At 37.0% G+C, this 27,100-nt stretch overlaps 1 protein-coding gene across 5 annotated transcripts in view; it reads right to left on the reverse strand.

Annotated features, from left to right (window-relative positions):
• Nucleotides 1-27,100, reverse strand: part of LOC138330024 (uncharacterized) — a 143,809-nt gene that overhangs the window by 46,623 nt on the left and 70,086 nt on the right. The window lies entirely within an intron of this gene.

Consider the following 27,100-nt stretch of genomic DNA (forward strand, 5'->3'; position numbering starts at 1 on the left):
TACAAAGGACAATAACTTTGTAACTAATGAGATGGACTGAATTTTGAACTGATAAACAAAATGCACTTTTACATGTATACAAAGTTTCATCAAGATTCTTTCAAAATATCATAATCAGATCAAGAATTAAAAGTACCAATAGGCAATTCAGCTTTACATACCAAGATTCTGTATCCATGATGGGAACAGCCATTTTCACTCATCAACATCAATGCTGCTTCAAAGGGATCCGCGATGATGCTGAAAAAAAGACATAAGGACATTAGGTGCAGTGAAAAAATTTTAATAGGAAATTCAAATTAAACCTTTGGATTAACAAAGATACATTGTGTATCAGTAATTAGACATATCAAAGAGACACAATTTAACAAAGGATGACAATTATCTAATTTGACAATTTCCACAGTAATCATGTCAGCATATCGAACCGACTACCACTTCATCATTGAAACGTCCTTTTTTGGGGACGTGGTGCAGTGGTAAAAGGCGCAGGTATGTTTGGCTAGGCAATTGGGTGCCGTAGATCATGAGTTCGAGGCCCGGATAAGGCACGATAAATTTTCAATAAATTGTCATCCTTTGTTAAAATTGTGTTTCTTTGATGTGTCATATATATATATGTAGATCGATATAATTTTTTTTCGTTATATTAGTTTTTATTTCACAAGTGCATAAAATATATATATAAATTTTACCAATATATCAAATATATCAAATGTCTAATTCAGATCTTTTAAAAAAAGAAAATAAAGAAAATGTATTTCATTCAACTTATGAAACCTGTGTTAAATTCAGAACGGGACAAAGGAACTTCACATTAGTTTTTATTTTTGTCCTCATGTTTTTGTTAGTTTCTTCCAGAACCATTCACAATATCTTTATGTACCATGTCATGACGTAATCTTCTATACATATGACGTCATGTTTTACAAATAAAGAATAATCAAACCCCTGAAGACCGGCATGAGCCGAGAAAGCGCTAGGGAGGAAAAAACTGTTTTATAGTTGTGTTTTCTTTTTATGTATATGGAAACCATCACATGGACACGGTTCTTTTTTACTTATATAAATTGCTATATTCTTCTCAAAACACCCTAAACCTAGCTAGCTTTATAGAAACATGTAACAAATAATATTAACAAATCCATGACATTGATAGTTGTTTAATTTCAAATGGTATAGCAATACAATTAAGCAGGTACAATATGTATGCTGTATCCATAACCCGAGCCAAAGTCACATAAGTTAAACAACTCCAATATACATGTACGTGTATATAACCACTGAGCATTTGATGTATGGGGATTGTTATTTTTAGACAAATGAAGCATGCATGTGCCTAATAAGGTTAAGTATAAATACACTACTGTTTGAGTGATTTAGTAGTTGTAGACAAAAGTTTCATTACTCCACTGAAATTCAAAAGGACCAGGGTTTGGCATACAAAACGTCCAACCAAAATGTGTATAATCGTGGACAGCCAGCAAGTCTGAACGTTTCACACACATTTCACCAGAATGAGTTTTTAAGCTATCACAGTAAAAAACAACTATAATCTGTCTTCCATTAGAACTGGTTTGTTTCCATTATATGAGCAAATTTCAATGTACTCTTAGGCTGAATTGTCCGTTTAACCGCTATTAAGAACAAGTACTCATTGTAATGGACACCATTACATAGTCCCCCAAACGCACCCGTAATTGCAACAAATCTGAAAAAAAGTGTGCACTATACGCGCAAAAATACGGTAATACAAGGCTATTTTCAGAGAAATTGATTTGGTAGTTATCATGACTGTATGGCATCCCTTAAAATTTGAAGTTAAAACCCCCCATTTACCAATTTTCAATGAATTGCTGACGAAAAATTGAAAACAGGAAGTTTGCCCAGCGACAATTTTTAAAATTTTTTATCATATTGATCAGCATCCCTTAATACCCCTATATACTAATTTATATTGAAATCAGAGATCAAAATATAACAAGAGGCCCAGAGGGCCTGTATCGCTCACCTGGTTTGTAATGTCAAGCCATATTTTGAATACAGGTTCATTGTTTCTTTTCTGAAGGAATTTGAATTTTTACCTCTATTTCCCCTATTGGACCCCGCCCCTCCTGCCCCCGGGGGGTCAGAGCCAAAATTTATACAAGTTCTGTTCCCCTTCACCCAAGGATGTTTGTGGCCAAATTTGGTAACAATCCATGTAGAACTCTAGGACAAGTAGCGATTTATAGGATTTACCTCTATTTCCCCTATTGGGCCCCGCCGCTCCTGCCCCTGGGGGTCAGAGCCAAAATTTATACAAGTTCTGTTCCCCTTCCCCCATGGATGTTGGAGGCCAAATTTGGTTACAATCCATGCAGAACTTTAGGATAAGTAACGATTTATAGGATTTACCTCTATTTCCCATATTGGGCCCCACCCCTCCTGCCCCGGGGGGATCAGAGCCAAAATTTATACAAGTTCTGTTGCCCTTCCCCCATGGATGTTTGTGGCCGAATTTGGTTACATTCCATGCAGAACTCTAGGGACAAGTAGCGATTTATAGGATTTACCTCTATTTCCCCTATTGGACCCGCCCCTCCCACCCCCGCGGGGTCAGAGCCAAAATTTATACAAGTTCTGTTCCCCTTCCCCCAAGGATGTTTGTGGCCAAATTTGGTTACAATCCATGCAGAACTCTAGGACAAGTAGCGATTTATAGGATTTACCTCTATTTCCCCTATTGGGCCCCGCCACTCCTGCCCCGGTGGGGTCAGAGCGGAAATTTATAAAAGTTCTGTTCCCCTTCCCCCAAGGATGTTTGTGGCCAAATTTGATTACATTCCATGCAGAACTCTAGGACAAGTAGCGATTTATAGGATTTACCTCTATTTCCCCTATTGGACCCCGCCCTTCCTTGCCCCGGGGGGTCAGAGCCAAAAGTTATACAAGTTCTGTTCCCCTTCCCCCAAGGATATTTGTGGCCAAATTTGGTTACAATCCATGCAGAACTCTAGGACAAGTAGCGATTTATAGGATTTACCTCTATTTCCCCTATTGGGCCCCGCCCCTCCTGCCCCCGGGGGGTCAGAGCCAAAATTTATACAAGTTCTGTTCCCCTTCACCCAAGGATGTTTGTGGCCAAATTTGGTTACAATCCATGTAGAACTCTAGGACAAGTAGCGATTTATAGGATTTACCTCTATTTCCCCTAATGGGCCCCACCCCTCCTGCCCCCGGGGGGTCAAAGCCAAAATTTATACAAGCTCTGTTCCCCTTCCCCATAGGATGTTTGTGGCCAAATTTGGTTACAATCCATGCGGAACTCTATGACAAGTAGCGATTTAAGTTAAATGTTGACGGACGGACGGACGGACGGACGGACGGACGGACGGACGGACGGACGGACGCCGCGCCATGACATAAGCTCACAGGCCCTTTGGGCCAGGTGTGAAAGGGCAGCTAAAAACAGGAAGTTAGCCCAGCGGCCATCTTGGAATACCAAAAATCTTTACGAAAATGTTTTTATGTTGTTCGCCATCCCTTAAAAGCCCCTGTAGACCAATTTTCATTGAGATCGGAGATCGAAACCTGAAGAACAGGAAATGAGCCAGCGGCCATCTTGGAATAGCAAAATCTTTACGAAAACCTTTGCATGTTGTTCGCCATCCCTTAAAACCCCTATATACCAATTTTCATTGAGATAGAAGACCGAAACCTGAAAACAGGAAGTGGGCCAGCGGCCATCTTGGAATACTAAAATCTGAACGAAAATGTTTGCATAATGTTCGCCATCCCTTAAAACCCCTATATACCAATTTTCATTGAGATAGATGTCCGAAACCTGTAAACAGGAAGTAGGCCAGCAGCCATCTTGGAATACCAAAAATCTTCAGGAAAATGTTTTCTTGATGTTCGCCATCCCTTAAAACTCACATAGACCAATTTTCATCGAGATTGGAGACTGAAACCTGAAAAACACGAAATGGGCCCTGGTGGCCATCTTGGACTTCCGGTTTGGAAAAAAAAAACCTAGATGCACAATCCCACACCCTAATGAATATGTATGTGAAGTTTCGTAATAATCGGCCCAGTAGTTTCTGAGAAAAAGCTGCTGAAACCCGCGCGGCGGAAGAAACCAGAAGAAATAAGAATAAAAATAATTACTCACATAATATATACTAATAATAATAAAAATACTGTTAGAGGTATCTTCATGATTCCAACTGTTCCGAAATCAGAATGATTTTTTTAGTGTTCCAGCAAAATTAATGTATTTTATTTTTCTTACTTTTTGAGAAAATCAACTTTTTATGTTCCTGTTCCCCCGATGCAAAAATTCACTTGGAAGGTCTTTATCACTCCGGTGTTGATTCCGGTTGAAATCAAGCGTTCTGACGCCCTTCGAATTTGCGAATTCAAACTCAACAAAAGTAACGGAACAATATCAATAAACCAGATATTTTCAGCACTAATATCGAGATTAATCAGGCATAGAACTCGATACCTGGTAATAAGAATTTCCTGTAACAGTTTGCGATATGAAAATATTGCGATGTGAGTAAACAAGAGGCCCAGAGGGCCTGTATCGCTCACCTGGTTTGTAATGCCAAATAATTTTCTGAATACAGGTTCATTGTTTCTTTTCTAAAGGAATTTTAATATTGACCTCTAAATCCCCTATTGGGCCCCACCCCTCCTGCCCCCTGGGGGTCAGAGCCAAAATTTATACAAGTTCTGTTCCCCTTCCACAAAGGATGTTTCTGGCCAAATTTGGTTACAATCCATGCAGAAACTCTATGAGAAGTAGCGATTTAAAGGATTTACCTCTATTTCCCCTATTGGGCCCCACCTCTCCTACCCCCAGGGGATTCAGAGCCAAAATTTATACAAGTTCTGTTCCTCTTTCCCCAAGGATGTTTGTGGCCAAATTTGGTTACAATCCATGCAGAACTCTAGGACAAGTAGTGATTGATAGAATTTACCTCTTTTTCCCCTATTGGGCCCCCGCCCCTCTGCCCCCTGAGGGTCAGAGCCAAAATTTATACAAGTTCTGTTCTCCTACCCCCAAGGATGTTTGTGGCCAAATTTAGTTACAATCCATACAAAACTCTAGGGACAATTAAGTAGCAATTTATAGAATTTACCTATAATTCCCCTATTGGGCCCCGCCCTCCTGCCCCAGGGGACCAGAGCCAAAATTTAAACAAACTCAGTTCTTATTCTCCCAAGGATATTTCTGGCCAAATTTGGTTTACTATTCCATGCAGAACTCTATGACTAGTAGCGAATTAAAAGGATTTACCTCTATTTCCCCTATTGGGCCCTACCCCTCCAGCCCCGGGGGGGCCAGAGCCAAAATTTATACAAGTTTCTGTTCCCCTTCCCCCCAAGGATGTTTCTGGCCAAATTTGGTTACAATCCATGCAGAACTCTACGACTAGTAGCAATTTATAGGATTTACCTCTATTTCCCCTATTGGGCCCCGCCCCTCCTGCCCCGGGGGGGGTCAGAGCCAAAATTTATACAAGTTCTGTTCTCCTTCCCCAAGGATGTTTGTGGCACAAATTTAGTTACAATCCAAGTAGAACTCTATGACTAGTAGCGATTTAAAGGATTTACCTCTATTTCCCCTATTGGGCCCCGCCCCCTCCTGCCCCCGGGGGGTCAGAGCCAAAATTTATACAAGTTCTGTTCCCCTTCCCCCAAGGATGTTTTGTGGCCAAATTTTGTTACATTCCATTCAGAACTCTATGACAAGTAGCGATTTAAAGGAATTTACCTATATTTCCCCTATTGGGGCCCCGCCCCTCCTGCCCCCAGGGGGTCAGAGCAAATATTTATACAAGTTCTGTTCCCCTTCCCCCAAGGATGTTTGTAGCCAATTTTGGTTTACAATCCATGTAGAACTCTATGACAAGTAGCGATTTAAGGATTTACCTCTATTTCCCTATTTGGGCCCCGCCCCTCCTGCCCCCGGGGGTCCAGAGCCAAAATTTATACAAGTTCTGTTCCCCTTCCCCCAAGGATGTTTGTGGCAAAATTTAGTTACAATCCATGTAGAACTCTATGACAAGTAGCGATTTAAAGGATTTACCTCTATTTCCCCCTATTGGGCCCCGCCCCCCTCCTGCCCCCGGGGGTCAGAGCCAAAATTTATACAAGTTCTGTTCCCCTTCCCCCAAGGATGTTTGTGGCCAAATTTGGTTACAATCCATGTAGAAGTCTATGACAAGTAGCGATTTTAAAGGATTTACCTCTATTTCCCCTATTTGGGCCCCGCCCCCCCCTGCCCCGGGGGGTCAGAGCCAAAATTTATACAAGTTCTGTTTCTCCTACCCCCAAGGATGTTTGTGGCCAAATTTAGTTACAATCCATACAAAACTCTAGGACAATTAAGTAGCAATTTTTATAAATTTACCTATAATTCCCCTATTGGGCCCCGCCCCTCCTGCCCCGGGGACCAGAGCCAAAATTTAAACAAACTCAGTTCTTATTCTCCCAAGGATATTTCCTGGCCAAATTTGGTTACATTCCATGCAGAACTCTATGACTAGTAGCGAATTAAAGGATTTACCTCTATTTCCCCTATTGGGCCCTACCCCTCCAGCCCGGGGGGGCCAGAGCCAAAATTTATACAAGTTCTGTTCCCCTTCCCCCCAAGGATGGTTTTCTGGCCAAATTTGGTTATGCAATCCATGCAGAACTCTAACGACTAGTAGCAATTTATAGGATTTACCTCTATTTCGCCCTATTGGGCCCCTGCCCCTCCTGCCCCCGGGGGGGGTCAGAGCCAAAATTTATACAAAGTTCTGTTCTCCTTACCCCCAAGGATGTTTGTGGCAAAATTTTAGTTACAATCCAAGTAGAACTCTATGACTTAGTAGCGATTTAAAGGATTTACCTCTATTTCCCCTATTGGGCCCCCCGCCCCTCCTGCCCCCGGGGGTCAGAGCCAAAATTTATACAAGTTCTGTTCCCTTCCCCCAAGGATGTTTTGTGGCCAAATTTTGTTTACATTCCATTCAGAACTCTATGACAAGTAGCGATTTAAAGGATTTTACCTATATTTCCCCTATTGGGCCCCGCCCCTCCTGCCCCCAGGGGGTCAGAGCAAATATTTATACAAGTTCTGTTCCCCTTCCCCCAAGATGTTTGTAGCCAAATTTGGTTACAATCCATGTAGAACTCTATGACAAGTAGCGATTTAAAGGATTTACCTCTATTTTCCCTATTGGGCCCCGCCCCTCCTGCCCCCGGGGGGTCCAGAGCCAAAATTTATACAAGTTCTGTTTCCCTTCCCCCAAGGATGTTTGTGGCAAAATTTAGTTACAATCCATGTAGAACTCTATGACAAGTAGCGATTTAAAGGATTTACCTCTATTTCCCCTATTGGGCCCCGCCCCTCCTGCCCCCGGGGGGTCAGAGCCAAAATTTATACAAGTTCTGTTTCCCCTTCCCCCAAGGATGTTTGTGGCCAAATTTGGTTACAATCCATGTAGAAGTCTATGACAAGTAGCGATTTTAAAGGATTTACCTCTATTTCCCCTATTGGGCCCCGCCCATCCTGCCCCCAGGGGGAGGGTCAGAGCCAAAATTTATACAAGTTCTGTTCCCCTTCCCCCCAATGATGTTTTGTGGCCAATTTTGTTACATTCCATTCAGAACTCTATGACAAGTAGCGATTTAAAGGATTTACCTATATTTCCCCTATTTGGGCCCCGCCCCTCCTGCCCCCGGGGTGTCAGAGCCAAAATTTATACAAGTTCTGTTCCCCTTCCCCCAAGGATGTTTTGTGGCCAAATTTGGTTACAATCCATGCAAGAACTCTATGACTAGTAGCCGATTTAAAGGAAATGTTGACGGACAGACGGACGGACGGACGACGGACGGACGACGGACGGACGGGACGACGGACCGCCGCGCCATGACATAAGCTTCACCGGACCCTTTCGGGCCAGGTGAGCTTCTAAATGATTAATTTCTTTATTCTGATTACCATTTCTAATAATTTGACGATTTGATCCCGAACATTCCAATGACGTCACTTTTTAAGGTCCTCTATGAGCCCGGGTGATTCGGACCCTTGCAATTCCCCGCTGACTTTTTAAAGGATTGAATAAGCATTTCTATTTGTGGTAATTATGGTGGCTATTTGCACTCATTTATATATAGCTTAACATATTTAAAATAAATAGTGTTACTTTATATCTTTGAAAACATTTCATTATTATAAACGTCACTTTGACAAAAAGAAACAGTAGGCCTACGTAAGCTACAATGTAAATCTTACAGCGTTTGTGGATACAATGCTTCGTTTAGTAGATGAAATTCATGAAATATTGCACAAAAACATCATTAACATGCTTCTGAAACATATAATTAATTATTTGAATTGAATATGTTTGACATTGTGTGTGTAAAAAAATCTATTTTGGTCTTTCACCGTCGAAAATCGATGAAACCGCGGTACCATTGTTTTGCGAGCAGCTATCGTGATTTTTTCGTGGTTTTTTTTCTTTATTCATTAAGAAAGCGATCTTTGAAGACTTAAGACTATCTCTAGTCCAAAAGGTTTCGGCAATAGCATTCATTTTTTTTTTTATATTTGAGTTGAATGCATCAAATCGGATCTGTTCCCGACATCGACTGTGCATTGTATAACGTTAGGCCTACCTGTACCTGCAGTTATCGTGATTTTTCATGCAACTTAGTAGAATTTTACGATGCATACGCAGTAGAAAGATATAATCTAAAAAAGATTGTATTGTACAATTTCTCATTGCATACATAGGTATTTAGCACGCTGATAAGTCAAAGACCCACTATAGACTAATATATAGAGAAAGGTAAGGAACTCCTCCGTGACGCAAAATTGGGTAATTTAGTTCAAAGTGTTGTAAAAAAAATATCCAGACCAGATATTTCAAATTCCTGTTGAAAACAAGCATTCTGACGCCCTTCGCCGGTTAAGTTCATTTTACGAATTTAAAGTAAAAAAAACAAGCGGAACAATATCAAGAAGCAATGCACTTTCAGCACTAATATCGACATAAGTTGGGCACAGAACTCGATACCGGATAATAAGAAATTCCTGTAATAGTTGTAATAGGAAAATATTACGATATCAGTAAATAAATGTTTAATTTCTTTCGTTTGATTCAATTTCTAAATTTGATGACTTGATCCCGAACATTCCAGCGACGTCAATTTTAGTAGGAGTGACTGAAACGGCGGTCAGTCCCGCCAAACAATGACGTCACAATCATCGGAATGACGTCGCTTACATATTTCCCAAGGTAGTAAAAAGGAGAACACAATCATTCTGTTTAGTGAATGCATCTTTTCAGGTTATCATAGAAGCACTTCGCTTTGAGCGAAGTCGTGTAAATAACAGGCAATTTGCTTTCGTTTTGAATACCATCTTCTGTATATATAATGAAAAAATTGCAGGATAAACATAATACATGTTCACTATCTTACAATACAAGTTTTATTTTGGTGTCGACAGTGAAAACCAAGATGACTCAGCAACAACTCCTCATCTCATCGCACAAACGGTGGCGGCATTAATATTAATTATATCAAAATAAAAATTCCAACGTTGGAAATATTGCAAGTACATTCATTATTTACATACACCAGTACCTAGAATAACCATTTATTTCATCTAGACTAAATAATTTGCAAATCCCATACACCGCCTACAAGGAGACGTCCTTGGCCTAACGCTACCCACGATGCTCTCGATCGTGGTCTTATATTATGTAACTTTTCATGGGATATTAAATCTAGATATATCTGTTTTTGACAGTTAAATTTCTATGAACATGTGTAAAACAAGCAGCTTCAACTGCTATTCCGAATCCGTAAAATGCCATCTTGGTCACCTCAGCTAAAAACACAGGGGCACGCAAATTATGACAGAAACGTTTACTAGTAATTTGATACGTATGTCATTTAAAAGTATTGGAGACCTTTTGATATGCACGTGTGTATCATGATATTTCAAGTGGCTACCCGCATTATTTTTTTGTGAAAAATGAATTATACATATCTGTTATAAAATTAGGTTAGCTTTTTTATTGTCATTATTGTTATATACACTGTATGTGATATTTAAACGAGAACACATATTTCACCTAAGAAGCCAATGATATATATAATGTAAGTATCGGTTAGTTGGTAATTATAATCAATTAAAACACAGGGGCACGCAAATTATCACGGAACAATATCAAGAAACAATGCACTTTCAGCATTAAAGGTAGGTTTCGCCCAATGAAATATAAAGACTACGAAATTGAAATTTATCCTATACATAGATATAATCTTCAGATCATTTTCAATGCATACAGCGAACAATATGGGTGGTCAGTTGCCTAGCTTGACCAGGAAAATACTCCTCTAAAAATAGAGCGAAGTCAAGCTTTACATAGAACATGACGTATTTTTTCAAAAACGAGGCCGCAGCAACAAACGGAAAGCGTGCAACAAAATGTCAGATAGAAGTGACAGTCTTGCCACGGCATGTTTAGTTAAAAAACAACAACAAAAAATCGAAGTGAGAGGGACTGTCTTATACATATCATATCATACGCTCGCTAACTTTGTACACCAAATATACACGTAGCTAGTCTGCGGCTGTTTGTGCGCTGGCATATGTGTTGAAATTTAACTCACCACGTGCAATGCCGTTACACGAGTCCCAACAGATCCCGACGCAAGTTCCGCTTGAGATGTGGCTTCTGTTTCTTCTATTGCTACATGCCATCTCTGAATTTAATTCCCATAGATATCCTAGGGTGCTACCGAATCCATTATAATTTCCTCCGTTTTGTTGCCGATTCTGATATATTTTTTTCATCGCACACACTTTCGTTCAGCCATTTTGTTTACTTTTAGTGCGTGACAATCAGGGTTGGGGTAATTAAAAATGTAATTGTAATTAATTGCAATTAATTACATTTTTTCAAGTAATTGAAAGTAATTTGTAATTAAGAAATATTTCAATTACATGTAATTGTAATTGTATTCATTACATTCTAAAAATGTGTAATTAACAATTACATTTCAATTACTTTTCAATTACATAATACAATACAATACAATAACAAATATCAAAATTTTATTTAATTAGAGTGGTCACCACCATTTTTACAACAGGGTAATAATAAACAGCCATGATAATTTAATTTACCAATTAGAATAAAAAATGCCCAGGACCAGAATCTGTACTTTACGAGACACTTAAAAGAAGTATTATATAGTATTTATAAAAGTATCCAATTATCCAGTTAAAAAATTTCGTCAACGATCGTAAAATGGTGCCTGTTCTATCGTATATCGGTAAGGCAGATACCTGTATCAGTAATCATTATAAAGTTTGGGATTCCTTAAAAGCGATGTACTAGTACAATATTAAAATTAAACAAAATCAAAACATAATTCTTCGATAGTACATGTTAATGATAATGTGGCCGCTTAACTGTGGATTGACAGGTTCGTTTATTCCTGCATAAGAAATTGTAAATTAATGGAGAAGAATCAGGTTTTGTGAAGTTTGGTAAATAAAATGATGCTTTTTTGGTATAGATGACAAAGTTTCATACTCTGAGTTTAAAGTCTACTATCTATCAGAAATGAGTCTCATCTGTATATAGACCCTGAATAGCACACAACAAAGTACATATATCACGCTCCGATAAAGGGTAAAACAGTATGAGAATAACGTCCCGACTCTACTTTAAGTTTCAAGTTCCCACAGCGAAATTTGGATAACGTTTCTCTCGTTGTATATAAGTTCATTAGTAACGTCAAATATGGTTCCGGAGCTAGATGTATTGTTATACATACGGTAGGAATCCTACGCATATATCTGTTGTCTTGAAGACCGGAGTCGTTTACCACAATTTGTCCTATAACCAGTTTAGTTTACATATTTCCTAATGTTCTAATACCAAGAATTAATTAATGACATAAATTTGGCTAATATAGCATAATTGTAAACTAATTAATTAACATTATGTGAGGCAAGTGACCATAGTATACACTACACTTGTACCTGTTTTACCTGTAGTTTACCCCTCAGGCACTATACAGGTGTGAGGTGTGAACACATAGCCTGTGATTACAACTCACAAAGGTCTTGCTTATATAACATCTGTTGATCACTAATTAGCATATCTAATGAAGGCAAAAGTATGGATGATAGCTCAATATTAGTCTTCACCGCCCCCTGCCCAAGAAAATTAATATACAGAGTCTTTTTCAGTTTTCTTCCCATTACACCCTCACGAAAGAGACACAACTCAGGTCTTAAATCCAATGCTTTAATGAGAGATGTTGTGGCCCATTAAAGTTCTGGAAAGATAATCCTTGCTGATATCCAAATTCGTCTATTTTTTAGCTAGCAAGCATTTTATAGCTATACCAGCCACTTCTGCTCCAGTAGAGAGATTGTTTAGTGCTGCTGCCAAAGTATTCCGATCACAACTTAAATCTAGACAGTCTGATGATAAATTTCAAGCTGATGATGAATAAAATGCAATTCAAAAAACATGAAATTACCCTGGGTACCCTAAAAGTTGACACATTTTGCCACATATGTTATGGCTAGGTCAATTATAAAAAATTGTATAAGTAACACTAATACCCCCTACCAGTAATCCAATTGTTAACTTGTTGGTTGTAATGTGAAGGTGTGCACTGGTGTTCTGTTCAGAATTTACTGGATTATGAACATATAGACTATGTATCCTTATGTAAAATTGATAAGGGAATCGTTTAACAATAATTAATATACTTAGGTAAAATGTATATGTGTTATTGTAATCATTTACATTTTGAATGTAATTTGTTTTTAAATTACCTTTACAAAAACTGAGAAATTGTAATTGTATGGATACTGACTTATGAGACCATGTTTTTGTAATTTGTTACTTAAGATTACATTGCCAATGTAATTGACCCCAACCCTGGTTGACAATGCGCATTGCGCCATTACTTCCGACAACACATCCTTCGCAAGCTTCATTTGCATTGTTTTTTTTTTTGGGGGTTTTTTTTTTTCTGATCGGATACACGGTTTTTAAATCTTGGATTTTCCTTCTATTTTGTTTTCAAGGATCTTCTTTTGTTCTTCTCTCATATATAAAACAGTAAGAAATTTAATGGTGTTTGTGCAATATGTTATTGTTAAGCTTTTAGCTGCAGCTGTTTCGCATTTCACAATTAATTTATTTATGGGGGTAGGGCGTTTCCGACATTTTTGAGCACGATCTGTGATGGAGGGAATCTGTTGCGGTGGTCAGGGTTTTGTTGTTACTGAGGAAAATATTACGATATCAGTAAATAAATGTTTAATTTCTTTCGTTTGATTCATTTCTAAATTTGATGACTTGATCCCCGAACATTCCAGCGACGTCAATTTTAGTAGGAGTGACTGAAACGGCGGTCAGTCCCGCCAAACAATGACGTCACAATCATCGGAATGACGTCGCTTACATATTTCCCAAGGTAGTAAAAAGGAGAACACAATCATTCCGTTTAGTGAATGCATCTTTTCTTGGTTGTCATGCATAGAAGCACTTCGCTTTGAGCGAAGTCGTGTAAATAACAGGCAATTTGCTTTCGTAATGATATATATAATGCGTGTAAATAACAGGCAATTTGCTTTCGTAATGATATATATAATGTAAGTATCGGTTAGCTTGTAATAATAATAATAATAAGAAACGGAGCAAAAACAATATGTCCCCCCACTTCGTTTGGGGGACATGATTATGTATTGGAAAGGGGGATAACTTCTTCTATAACATTTAAATTTACTTTATTTTTGGTCCAAATATTTTTGGTGAAAACTTTATTTTGACAAGAATTTCAAGATTCGGTGTTTACCCTTTGATTCCATGCATGTTTCTTTTGGAAATTACTATCAAGTTGAACATGCAGTCTATCAAGTTGAACATGCAGTCACAACGCAATTAACTTTTACATTGCTTTAGACTCTGATGTCAGTAACCCTCGTTAATAAAGTACAAGCTACAATATATCAATATACCCCACACTGCTAAAGAGAACTTTTCTTAGCTTGATGGTATATGGTAAGTAGTGCTGGGAATCGCTCTGATATTGAAGATTGATTATCAGTCATCTAGCATCAATCAATAAGTGATTACTTATCAGTTTAAATATATGTTTTTCTTAATTGTTACAGAACATAGAGCTTCTTATTATGTACATTTTCATATGTTCTCGTTCTGCTTCTAGTTATTCGTTTAGACTATATAGCTAGCCATATGCATTCAATCCAAACACTGAATTCTGACCATGATTATGAAATTAAGGCATATCAATTTTTTTGTCTATGACTTCATAAATTCAAAAGAAATTGAAAACAATGCTAAGTAGACAAAATATGACTTTGATTAAAAAATAAAATTATTTTACACTATATTCATCTAATTACCAATGCTCAGTCACCTATCACATATGTTTGCTTAGTGATTGTCATAACTTGTTGCCATAATCTTTTTTACTTCTTTGCATCATTTATTTTCTTCTTCCAAGTGATGAATAGTTTCATTTTAGTATGTAAGATTTTACATAACAGTAGACGATAACGTTGAAAAAGGAGAAGGTACGTTAAGACTCGAATATGGCCCCAAAATTAAGTCTCCAGTAAAGAACAACATATTTTGCCATATAACAGTTGAATACATAAATTGCTAACACATTACATCCCGAAAATATCCCGCATGTGCCAATTATGTTCACTTTGACGTCATCAACATGCAGTTTCCCGCCATTTTTCACAAAAATCCTTGAAAATCATACTTTTTAAGTGGTTTTCTCTAAAAATGAATGTGGCCGCCTGCGTGGGGCAGAAAGAGATTTTCACATGTTGTGAATCGAGTATTTACGCATATCCATGCAAAATATAAAGTTGCTCCAAGGTGGCGGCCAAATCTATTTCAAGCCTTTTCTAACCTGAAGATGATGAATTTCTAGCAAAATTTGGCGAGAAGAGGAAAATCATCAATTTGATGACATCATAGGTGGAGCACATCGTGCACATGGTTATAAATGAAGATTCGAATCCGATCGCCACGGTGCCGCCGCGTGTGTTAATTTGTGATAACATTATTTAGCACTGTATTATGATTATTACTAGTTATGAATGGTTATTGGTGCTACCGATGTCCACACACCTTATTGCAAATCGTAATATTTGTTACCAAGCTAGTATAAATATTGAATAATAAGGTTTAATCAGCCTTTTTATTTGCATTGAAAGTGGGTCCCACTTTTATAAAATCTAACATAAATCACAAAGATTTTCGAGATTGTGACGTTGTTCGACCAGTAACATCCTACTGTGGGACTTATCGTTTACTGCGCGAGTGACCATTCTTTCCTCAATTCGCTTTGTGATCAGGTTATGAACTTTTCCGGAAATTTTGTTCGTCAATTCATTCGCTAAACTTCTATGGTGGATTCGTTCAAATGAAGGCGAACGAAAGCAATATTGTTATTAATGCAGGCCCTGCTTATGCCCCTGTATGGCAGTTGATTATCTTTAATACTTACTTTTTGTGGGAACGTACAACGTTTTAACTCTCCAACGGTATTATAAATTTAGCCAGAAACCATAACAAATAAAATATTTTTAGAAATGGTGTAATATTCCTATGCTAATATAACGCTTAATAAAGAAATTAAAAAATAGAATATTTCCCAATTGATACAGTCACAGGCTATTTAAGCTTAGGCTTAAACCAGAAATCAGACACCTGCTTACAAACTGTAAAAATCATGATTCCATTTGTATCATCATTTACAGCCCTAATTTTATTATCTAAACATTGTAATTATTATGTATGTCTACAGCAGACATGTTGGGCCATTAAAAATGTATATTTTCCCATTGCTATTATACTCCATGGAGAAGCAGACAGTAGAAGTATAAGTGATCATTTATCGTTCGCTGACGTTAGGTCTAGAAATATTTAACGTTATCATCAATTAATCTATCGTCCATTTCACTGTTTCCCCCTGGCCTTCTTCTTCTTCTTCTTTTGGGTGAGTCACCAGCCGTCAATAGTGACGATTTTGGGTGAGTGATTGGCTCAGTGGCGTGGGGGAAGGGGTTTATATACAGTGCTTTTTTTTTTTTTTTTTTTTTTTTTTTTGTGCTGGAATAGATAAAATGTAGATAGGTTAAAATCATGATAAAAAAAATGAGGTGTTTATTTGTGAGTGGGGGCTTCAAGGGCTACGTTGTTTATGTTTGCCTTGAAGCCCTCCAGCTGTAGGTGTTTTGTACTGTTGCCACGGGAGGGAGATGGAGATTCCCAGTATGTGATGGTTCGCTGTGTGGGAAAAAGGAGTAAGTACTTAAATGTATCTCTTTGTGGCGGCGATGGTTGTGTCTGTGATGCCATAGGAGGTGCTGGTGTGTCTAGTGCGGGTTGTTTTCTTACAGTGATGTTAGGTATTGTTCTGGGTTGATGGCAACGAGAATGGTGTGTGATTTTTGTATAGGGAGGGATCGAGGTCGTGATTGTAGTACGGCTCCGGTGTTTGTTAGAGTTGGGCCATTGGAGTTGTGTCTAACATGTCGGAGGACTGAAGTAGTGTTTATGTACTGTTTTTGGTACATATCTTGACTGCTCTGCGTATGAGTTTTTTCTATATGTTGTATTTTGGCCAGTTATTGTGTGGGTCCCAGATAGAGGAGCAGTACTCAAGTTTGGGTCTAACAAGTGCTTTATATGCGTGTTCTTTAATGTGTGGTGAATTGATTGTGAGGTTTCGTTTTAGGAAAACCTAGTGTTCTGTTTGCATTTGCGGTGATGTTGTTTATGTGTTTGTCCCATTGGAGGTTGTTTTGCAGTGTGATGCCTAAGTATTTACTGTGTTTGACGTGTTCAAGTGAGTGGTTATGGAGAGTGTAGTTGTGGTGGATTTTGTTGCGTTTGGGTGGTAGTGGAGATGACGTTGCACTTGTCGGGGTGAAATTGCATTAGCCAGTCGTGTTCCCATTGTCCTGCATTGCCTGACCTCAACATCTGGCCTATTGGATACTCTATGCGGTTTTTTATGAACTCTGAGTCGAAGCATGTGCTATGTAATTATAATTTAAATCAAATATAAGAGCCTTACGTATGTTTTCACGACCGTATTCAACTGTCATACATATTTTGAAGTTAAACGTTTCTGGATTGGCGTCGGCCATCTTGAATCGTTGCCATAAATACAGGATCGGGAATGATAGGACAGAATCGGGCAGGATTTGGGTACAAAATAGGCCTAGTCATTAGGCCTAAAGGCTCATCTTTCCGAAACTAAAAAAAAAGTTCTTAAAAAACGATCACAACATTAGCGAATATAAATCAATGACCTAATTTAAAATCAAGATTTCCTACATAATTTATATTATAGGCCCTACACGTACATGTACATGTAGCATTTCACTTTTTTTTGTGTAAACCACAAACCAGAAACATACATGTCTAATATGTTTCTGCACCAAACATTACATAATACATAATGTATGTATAATATGACTGAAGGCAAGGCCTTAAAGGGCGCAGCCAGATGTTTTAATATGAATCATGCACGGCATAGGAAGAGCGAAGCTCTATTTAATTTGTTTATGTTATTTTCTATTTCACGTAGAAGACATAATTTAGAAATAAAAGGACATACTTTAAACTATATAATTAAATAATGTAATAATTCTCAAGCATAAACTCAAAGAAAAGATTCGGATTTCTCTGTGTCCATTCAAGGCCTGGAGTGCCGCGTATGCGAATCCTATGATTTCGCGCCATAGGAGATTTCAGAAAAGATGGCGATGACGTCACACAAAGGTACATCTGGGCGCTCAAAGGTACAACTCTGTATATCTACACAAAAAAATAGTGGGAACACAGCCGCTTGCGATGTTTGTTTACATTTTATTGTAATAATATAGTACGACAATCCGAGAACTATTGCGTTATTTTATTTTCAAAAAGTGTAAATAAAAATATTTTACAATAATATACTAATTTAAAACATATGGTATTCATATATTTTACTCTGTTTATACTCCATTTTCGACCGCTACGAGAAAACACGGTGGCCATTACCAGAGATTTAAATACTATTTAAATCTCTGCCATTACGTATAAACATTGACAGATATATTGCAATGAAATATCAACTTGAAATTACAAATTAAATTCAAAGTCCCCCAAAATATAATTATAAGCAATTACTGTTTTCGAAGTGTTACTTGATAAAATGCCTTACGATGTATGATTAGTGGAAAATTAAACATTTGCTTTCGTAGATTACCCCAAGCCCACGGCAGCCATTACAGTAGGCCTACAGCCGAGAACCCGAATTTCGTCCATTTTCAGTGTCATAAAATTATGTATTCTGGTTAGTTGTTTTTGGCATCAATTTTGGGATTTAGTTTTATAACATACAGATGAGTCAGTTTGTAGGTTCAATTTTATCATATTTTAAAACAAAACTTGAGTATTTAGGATTCTGCTCGAAGCCGTGCGCAAATGTACATGTATCCTGGTCGGCATACAGTACTACAGATCTGTAATTTATATAAATTTAAATGAAATCTACCTAATATGTATTCAAATTATCTAAAAGTAATATCACTTCAATTTGAGACTTAACATAGCAGTCTATGGGGATAAAAGCGGCTGAAAATGAAATATTATAAAATGAAATCTGCAGCATTAAAACTGAAAGATTTCACCATTTTATTTTTCACTCTGAGATCGGACGCCATACGCGGTACAGTGTTATACAGAGATTCTAAATTTCAATTAATTTTTAAATCTACTGGTGGTTAATTTATCTATTCGGTACATTTTTGTTACGATACAAGTGCTTTCACTTTAAAAACAAAAATGCTTTCTTATTAATTACCATAATTATATAGCTATAAACAAGTCCCTTTATGGAGATTAAAGTGTTGGTAGATTTTGATATGATTTATTCCACTCAACACATAAGCTGTTGACCCTGCGTTGAACTACCAGAACGAGCGAACCAGCCCATTAAAACGAGCAGGACGTGGTCTGGCCTAGATATGGTCTCAATCACTTTCGTTATGTTTATTTTATGTGTGCAGCTTTTTCATGTATAACAGAAATATGGAAACAATTCATAATCTGTTATCTATTAATTAATTTTTCACACCATGGATTTCTTCGTGTGATACAAAAAAAGGGTTAGTCCTATGATGTAGACGGGACCCCGGCAACCGCCTTCGACAATGCTGGCTTCAACACTAATATTTCAGAATCAGATATTTATTTCTAGCAATATTAAATCAATTTTTAATATAAAAATTTAAATGTCGTTTAAACCTCTCTAAACATAAAGACAACCATTTTAAAATTAGATTTTGCAAGTTATGAAATGTGTATAATTTTGCCACAGTTATCGATTGTGTTGCGAGGGGCTGTAGTATCTGTTATTGTTCCTTTATTAGTCGCCATATTGTGTTTGTACCTTTGAGGACCAGGACAGTATACTTTCTGTGACGTCTACGCACCATCTTTTCTGTAAGTATGGTCATATTTGTTGGTACGCTATCGGACCACTCATTGAATTCCTTGTGCTCATCTTCGCCTTTGTGGATATTTTGACTTCATTTCTATAGCTTTTAATTTTTCAAAGTGTTATTATTCTTATCTAAAAAAATAATAAAAAATGTTTTAATTTACTCCTGTTATACATTTGCATTAGTTAAATATACATATATTTACTGGGTGGGAGAGAGCAGTACCGGAGCAACGCACAACCTCCCATATGTATGAAAAATTATGGCGGCCGCAAACTGTTGAAGATTGTGGTTTTTCATTATATTTTCGTGTGTTTGTTACCTATGAAAGTGCTTCGCACTTCGTGCCCGCTGCGCCCTTATATAATGATCGAACATGACCCAGAATATAGATGAAAAATTGTATTATTTGGTTTATAAATATTTCTTATATACATCTTATTAATAAGTCGTGTGAGTGTAAATATAGGGATTGGATTTCTATTTCTACTATTAACGTTATGTTTTATTCTTAGAGGAATTGTTCCAATACAAGCATAACAGCTGGAATATTAAGGCCATTGGGCCTCTCGAAATTGTCAACAAATCCAGCATTTGAGTACCTATTGAATGATTGTCTAATACCCATCACAACAATTACATTTCAAAATCATCGTGGAAATCAACATCAGATCGACAGATACAATGCAAACATTATCAACATATTACATGTGAAATGTAATTCTCAAACCAAAGAATTTGTCTTCTTTAAAGGTCACCACTACTTTTCCGGAATCAAAATAAAATGGTTTCTAAAGGGACAATTCACTCAGGCTAATTCTTTTTACATTAACCAAGAAGCAAAATATGGCATAAATGTATTGTTCTACATTTCTTATGAAACATTATATACATTAAATATTGACAATATTCCACGTCATTGTTTAATATTTTAATTAATATATCGTTGTAATATCAATTCGTTGATCAATACGATTAACAGGCACCAATATGGACGCTGTACCCATACCCGAGCCAAAAGTAACGCACGTTAAACAAATATAGCTACATAACCCCTGAGAAGGTATTAAAATGATTTTTTGGCAAAGACAATTCGCCACTAATAAGGTAGACACACTACTGGTCAGAAGAGATTTGAGAAGTTCTAGACAAATGTTGCATTACTCTACGAGCAAGGGACAGGGTCACTCAGGCATACAAAAAATTTCGACAACAATGCTGTAATAGCGGACAGCGAGCCGAGTTTGAACATCTACACATAGTACACATGTCACAACCATCGGGCTTTTCAGGGCATATCACAGTATAACCGACCTGATCTAATTTCCATTAGAATTGGTTTTTTTTTTTCAGATATTATGTACAATGTTTTCTTTCGACTGAATATGTCCCTTTAAAAACCATTTAATAACATCCAGAAAATTATACATCGATGGCCTAAGATGAGGTGACCACCAAAATTAAATATAAGCAAGATTTCCTGCGTGGATAAGAGTAGTGCCTGTTCCTCAATCTGGGTTACTACAAGTAAGCGCCATTTAACTCTTATGAAGATTCCCATACGCCTGACAAAAACCGTATATTGAGGAAGATTTTTATCATTTTTTACCAAAATTTTAAATAACCGGTGGTCTTTTAAAACAAGAAAATTTTAAAACAACTTTAAGCATTTTATTATGGGCAAGGCCAACATGACATTTATTCAAAGAGCAAAGTCGATCCTTAATTTCGCTGGCTTCTATATAGGCCTATAAGATATCTTGATTGAAATATAAGATATCTTGTATAGTATATGAGATATCTCATATAATATATAAGATATCTTATTTAATATATAAGATATCTTATATATTATATAAGATATCTTATGTGATATATGAGATATCTCATATTTTTTTAAATTAATTATATATAAGATATCTTATATCGTATATAAGATATCTCATTTAAGTTATCTATATAAGATATCTTTATATAACATGATATCTTATATAATTGAAATCTCGTTGCTATATAAGATATCTTATAAAGGAACGAGATTTCAGCAAAGGCCCAGAAATGAAGTCTCCTTTCCCGGAAGTCATAGAGAGCTGTCAAGTACATTTATATGAATACCTTTACTATTACTCGTTCAGCCAGACTCTTGTTGGCTTCGCATGCTACGCCAGTATCAAGCGTTTGGTTGAACTAGACAAAAGTATGCATGTATAGATAGGTCACTATTATAGCTAATATATTTATTGTCGCCATGTTCGAAGTGACAACTAGAGTGATGGGAATTAACTGCTTCTGTGTTTTCAATGCATCGTTGAATGCAACCAAATAGCGGTTGATTCTCTCTTTAGTGCCATCTCTGTCATTGCGAACGATTCTAAAACACCGTGGAGAAGGTTAACGGAATCGGGGTGCGCAGGAGGTGCGTACCTCTGACTTAGGGGGCGCTGATGAGGCGGCATTGGGGAGCTCGAAGCGAGAAAATGGCCACCAGTAATTGGAGAAATGTGTCCCGAAGTGCTCCGAATGATGCTCGAGGGAAAAAATAGTTTCTGGTTTTAAATGCTACGAAATCTCATTCTATATATATATATATCTTATATAGCAACGATATTTCAATTATATAAGATATCTTATATATTAATTAAGATATCTTATATACGATATAAGATATCTTATATAGAAAATTAAATAAGATATCTCAAATACTATATGAGTTATAAGGTATCTTATTTGATTTTTATATGAGATATCTTATATACTTTATGAGATATCGTATATGCTTTATGAGATATCTTTATGGTATATAATATATCTTATATGTTATATATATATAAGCTATCTTATATACTTTATAAGATATCTTATATATTTTATAAGATATCTTATATATTTTATAAGATATCTTATATATTTTATAAGATATCTTATGGGACAAGGAAGTAATTTAAACCGTGTGGACAAAACAAAATTGTCAAATTTTCGAGGCGATCTACCCCTTTATAAAGACATACAAAGAAATGCGCTCACGTTCCCTAAGGTATGATTCTCCCCTTTGGGAAAAAGTCGCGAACATTAAAGTACTCAGTCTAGCAAGTGCAGGATTTTTCCTCTGCTTTAGCACCCAATCAACCCTACTAACCTCAGTGCCTGAAAATTCAATTTCCCAGGCCGAAAGACTGGCAGTGTTTCATCTGACACAGAGGCAATCATTCGTACAGAAACCATGGCTGACTTGCAATCGCCTTTACAGCGTCCAAGAATAACTATCCCCATCAACATTTAGTTTCCCTGATTTATAAGATATGGTGAAATCGTACGCTGTCAGCGCAGCTACCCAACGATGGCTTGTGTGGTAAGGACATAAGTTATAGTCAATTGGTATTGTAAAAACGTCACTTTGTACGTTACAGGATTACACCTGCATCTGTATGCACCACAAATAATTTGGGAGTTTTCAGCTTAGCCTAACACTGGATGACTTACCATTTTGTTTTAATGGTATCAAAGGCATTTTGCTGGGCTTCCTCCTAGGTCCACTTAGCAGGAGGTGTAAAATATTTTACGAAAGTTTTCCTTGACCATTTTTATAGTGCCCTGACCTTTCAGTAACGAATTGAGATGCTGAACTATCTTATAGTAGTCTTTAACAAACCTTCGATAACCAACAAACTCTAGGAATTGTCGAAGCTCCTTTATGTTATTTGGACACGGCCCATTCCTGAACTACAACTGTCTTATCATGGTCAGTACTAACACACTGTTCCGATACAATATGTCCGCGATAGGATACTGAGGTCTTGCAAAAATTCAACACTTCGACATTTTTTTAACTTTTTAACTTAATGTTATGCTCCTCCGGCTTAGCAAATATTGTCTGTAACATTCTTAAGTGTTGTTGTTCATCAAAAGCTTTAGAGAAAATCAATATATAATCTATAAATACAAGACACACAAACAAATGCAAGATAATCTTTTGTTAACAGTGAAGATTCATATCGCTATTTTGTCGTCTTCTTGCATTTATGGTGTTCAAACCTCATCTTATCATATTTTTCGTAGTTTTAACATGTAAACAGTGTATCTAACGCGTTAGATAATGTTGTTTTTGACATGAACGCCCTTTCATAGCAGTGGGCATGAAGATTTTTAAAATGAAGTGTGTATTTGCATAATTTTAAACTGCTTAACCAACATGTACATGCAATTTGTACCAAATAGTATGTCTTCTTTTATTGTTTTTTAATGTCCTGCCTTTAAATGTATTTAAATAATCATATTTTTATTAGTTTAGCTCCATTTGTAAGTGATACCTATATATGTATGAACCAAAGAGAGAAGATTTATAAAATGATCCAAAACCACGATTTACATGATCATGCAGAAACTGTAGAGCCAAAACGTATAATTCATGTATGTTGTATGGAAACTTATTTTGTGTTCAAATTACTCATATTATTTATTCAGCCAATGTATTTGGCTATAATGAGAAATTTAATGTACAAATGTATTGAAGTTAAAAGTAACGTGACCTGAATAAAGAAAACATTATACAGGACATCAATGTATCTCCTCACCTACAATAGTGTTATGACAAATTTGTATTAAGTTATATAAACAGATGTAGATGACTTATAAATCCATGGTACAATGTGACAAGTGTATGATGTTAAAATGCTGTTTTTGTAAATGGCCATATTCAGTCGAAATAATGTAATGTTTAGGTTAATTATTTTTACGAATGCATTGCTTGCGGTGGACATCCCTGCAACATAAACTTTCTTTAATTTCATTTCTTTTTTATACAAAAGAAACAGGATTAGAAAAAATTGTCTTAACTTGAATTTTTCTACTGTGTTCGCGGCTCACCTGGGAGAAGGGAAATAGTTAGTGCACCTAAAATCGACTTCTATTTAAAAGAAAAGTAATTTTGTTATACGTTAACACTCATTTTATCATTTTGTATGTATCGGGTCTTACATTAGGAAGATATATTACTGTTGACAAAAGTGTTGTGCAGCTTGTTAATATTCACAAAATATGCGAAAAAGGAAAACAAGTTCAACAGGGTTCATAACATATTTCTCTCACCAAATGACAATACCATAATGTGTTTACTGGTGTCTTTAGCATCTATAGCATGTATAAGGAACGTCTGTTTGACCGGATACAAAAGCATACACACACTAACACATATATGTATATCCTTTTTGACATTGTCATGCAAATGGCGGTTGTATATGGGGGCGTTTCAATTGATATCAATGTAAATATTCATAGATATGGCACTATGCCCTATGAGGAATGTACTTTGATGAAATGTCGAAATGTGTCCTTTGAAATTAAATTTTTAAAAAATACATCAAACTCATTATGACCATGATAAGAGAACACAATCACATCAATATCCTAATACATTTGTACAGAAATAGTAACAGGATGATTAGTTTGAGTGTATGGTGAAACACTGAATCAATACCAGATATGGAGGACGACACAGCTGTATAAACAATCCATGTATATAATGAGATATAATCGCATTGTTATGTCAACACGCATACCACGGACACACAACAACAACCCAACAACAGTATTTTCTACCTGTTTGAAAGGCTTCAGATAAGTTTTCAACGATTGTTGATAATGTCAGAAAAGACAAACTGTAGAGTAAGGATCTTTGGATCAATATCCAAGTAGTATTGGTTATACTGTCTACATAACGATGTTACACATATATGCATACATGTATGTATGAACATATCAGATATTAATGTAGTGTTTTATATGCATGATTAATGAAGGCTGCGAATATACAAGTAAACGTGTGAATCGTGCTACAGAAACTTATATGTATAGAATTGCTACCCGGAAGGGGGATAAAAATGAGCAAGCCTCTGCACTGCAAATTTCCTTCTCCAACTTTTCACTCCAAAAACGATGGTCAACAATAACAATGATAGCACAGGGAAGCCCATTGTAAAATGTACTTCAAAGTAAAACAGTACTCCGAAAAGAAGTTCAATAACGCCCATGATGACTCTTCAAAACAGTAGATAGAACACTCATTGGGCCTTCTGGTATCTTGTTAGCACATGGTTCAATGCTCCTCACTAGCCTAACAACATATTCTGGGCCTAATTCCAGTCACTAAGGAGGTTGAATGGTTATACGGGAATTACAGTTGAGATCTTAAATGCTGTACCCCACATCTCGTGGATGTCACCAAATGTCCCAGCTTAAATGCTATACCCCACATCTCGTGGATGTCACCAAATGTCCCAGCTTAAATGCTGTACCCAACATCTCGTGGATGTCACCAAATGTCCCAGCTTAAATGCTATACCCCACATCTCGTGGATGTCACCAAATGTCCCAGCTTAAATGCTATACCCCACATCTCGTGGATGTCACCAAATGTCCCAGCTTAAAATGCTGTACCCAAACATCTCGTGAATGTCACCAAATGTCCCAGCTTAAATGCTGTACCACCACATCTCGTGGATGTCACCAAATGTCCCAGCTTAAATGCTGTACCCAACATCTCGTGGATGTCACCAAATGTCCCAGCTTAAATGCTGTACCCACATCTCGTGGATGTCACCAAATGTCCCAGCTTAAATGCTGTACCCCACATCTCGTGATGTCACCAAATGTCCCAGCTTAAATGCTGTACCCCACATCTCATGGATGTCACCAAATGTCCCAGCTAAAATGCTGTACCAAACATCTCGTGAATGTCACCAAATGTCCCAGCTTAAATGCTGTACCCCAACATCTCATGGATGTCACCAAATGTCCCAGCTTAAAATGCTGTACCCAACATCTCATGAATGTCACCAAATGTCCCAGCTTAAATGTTGTACACGACATCTCGTGGATGTCACCAAATATCCAGGCTTAAATGCATCCCACATCGCCCATATATTAAAACAAAACTCCTCTACCTGGTGTAGTCTGTTCGCCATTGATGTGCGATGTTCCAACCCTCTGTCTGCTTGACATACTTATGTTCTGGCAATGTATTTGTGTCTCAGAATGAGACTTGTTGGATAGTCTCGACCCGTTTTACAAATACTTCACTTTCCCTTAGATGGTCTTTGCTCGAGCTGCATAATGCCGCTACTGTTGTCGCTGAAGCTACTACAATGCTGTGACAGAAATACGTCGCCCACAATTAAGTTCTATAGTGAATGTAGTTTAATAGGTTCATTTGAAGACCATTACCTACTTATATCAGCACTGGTTCGGTTGATGAACAGTATCAGCTTAGCTTGAGTATAATGCAATGGTGCATTCTGATTAGCTGAAATCTGACTGGCTGATGCTGACTATAAAAGTGGAGAACTCATTCTCCAGTATGACAGTGCCCCGAAACGTTATATATAGCGTTACGGCACGTAAAACTCTTCATTCCAGTGGACAGTACTATAAATAGCAGTGACGCAATAACCAAGGCCGTAAATCCAGTAATACCCAAGGCATACCAGGTGCCAAGAGTACTGAGGATAAGTATACAGGGTGCACATGCACAGGGTACATGGT

Source organism: Argopecten irradians, chromosome 1 (assembly GCF_041381155.1).
Source record: "Argopecten irradians isolate NY chromosome 1, Ai_NY, whole genome shotgun sequence".
NCBI classification, from domain to species: Eukaryota; Metazoa; Mollusca; class Bivalvia; order Pectinida; family Pectinidae; genus Argopecten; species Argopecten irradians.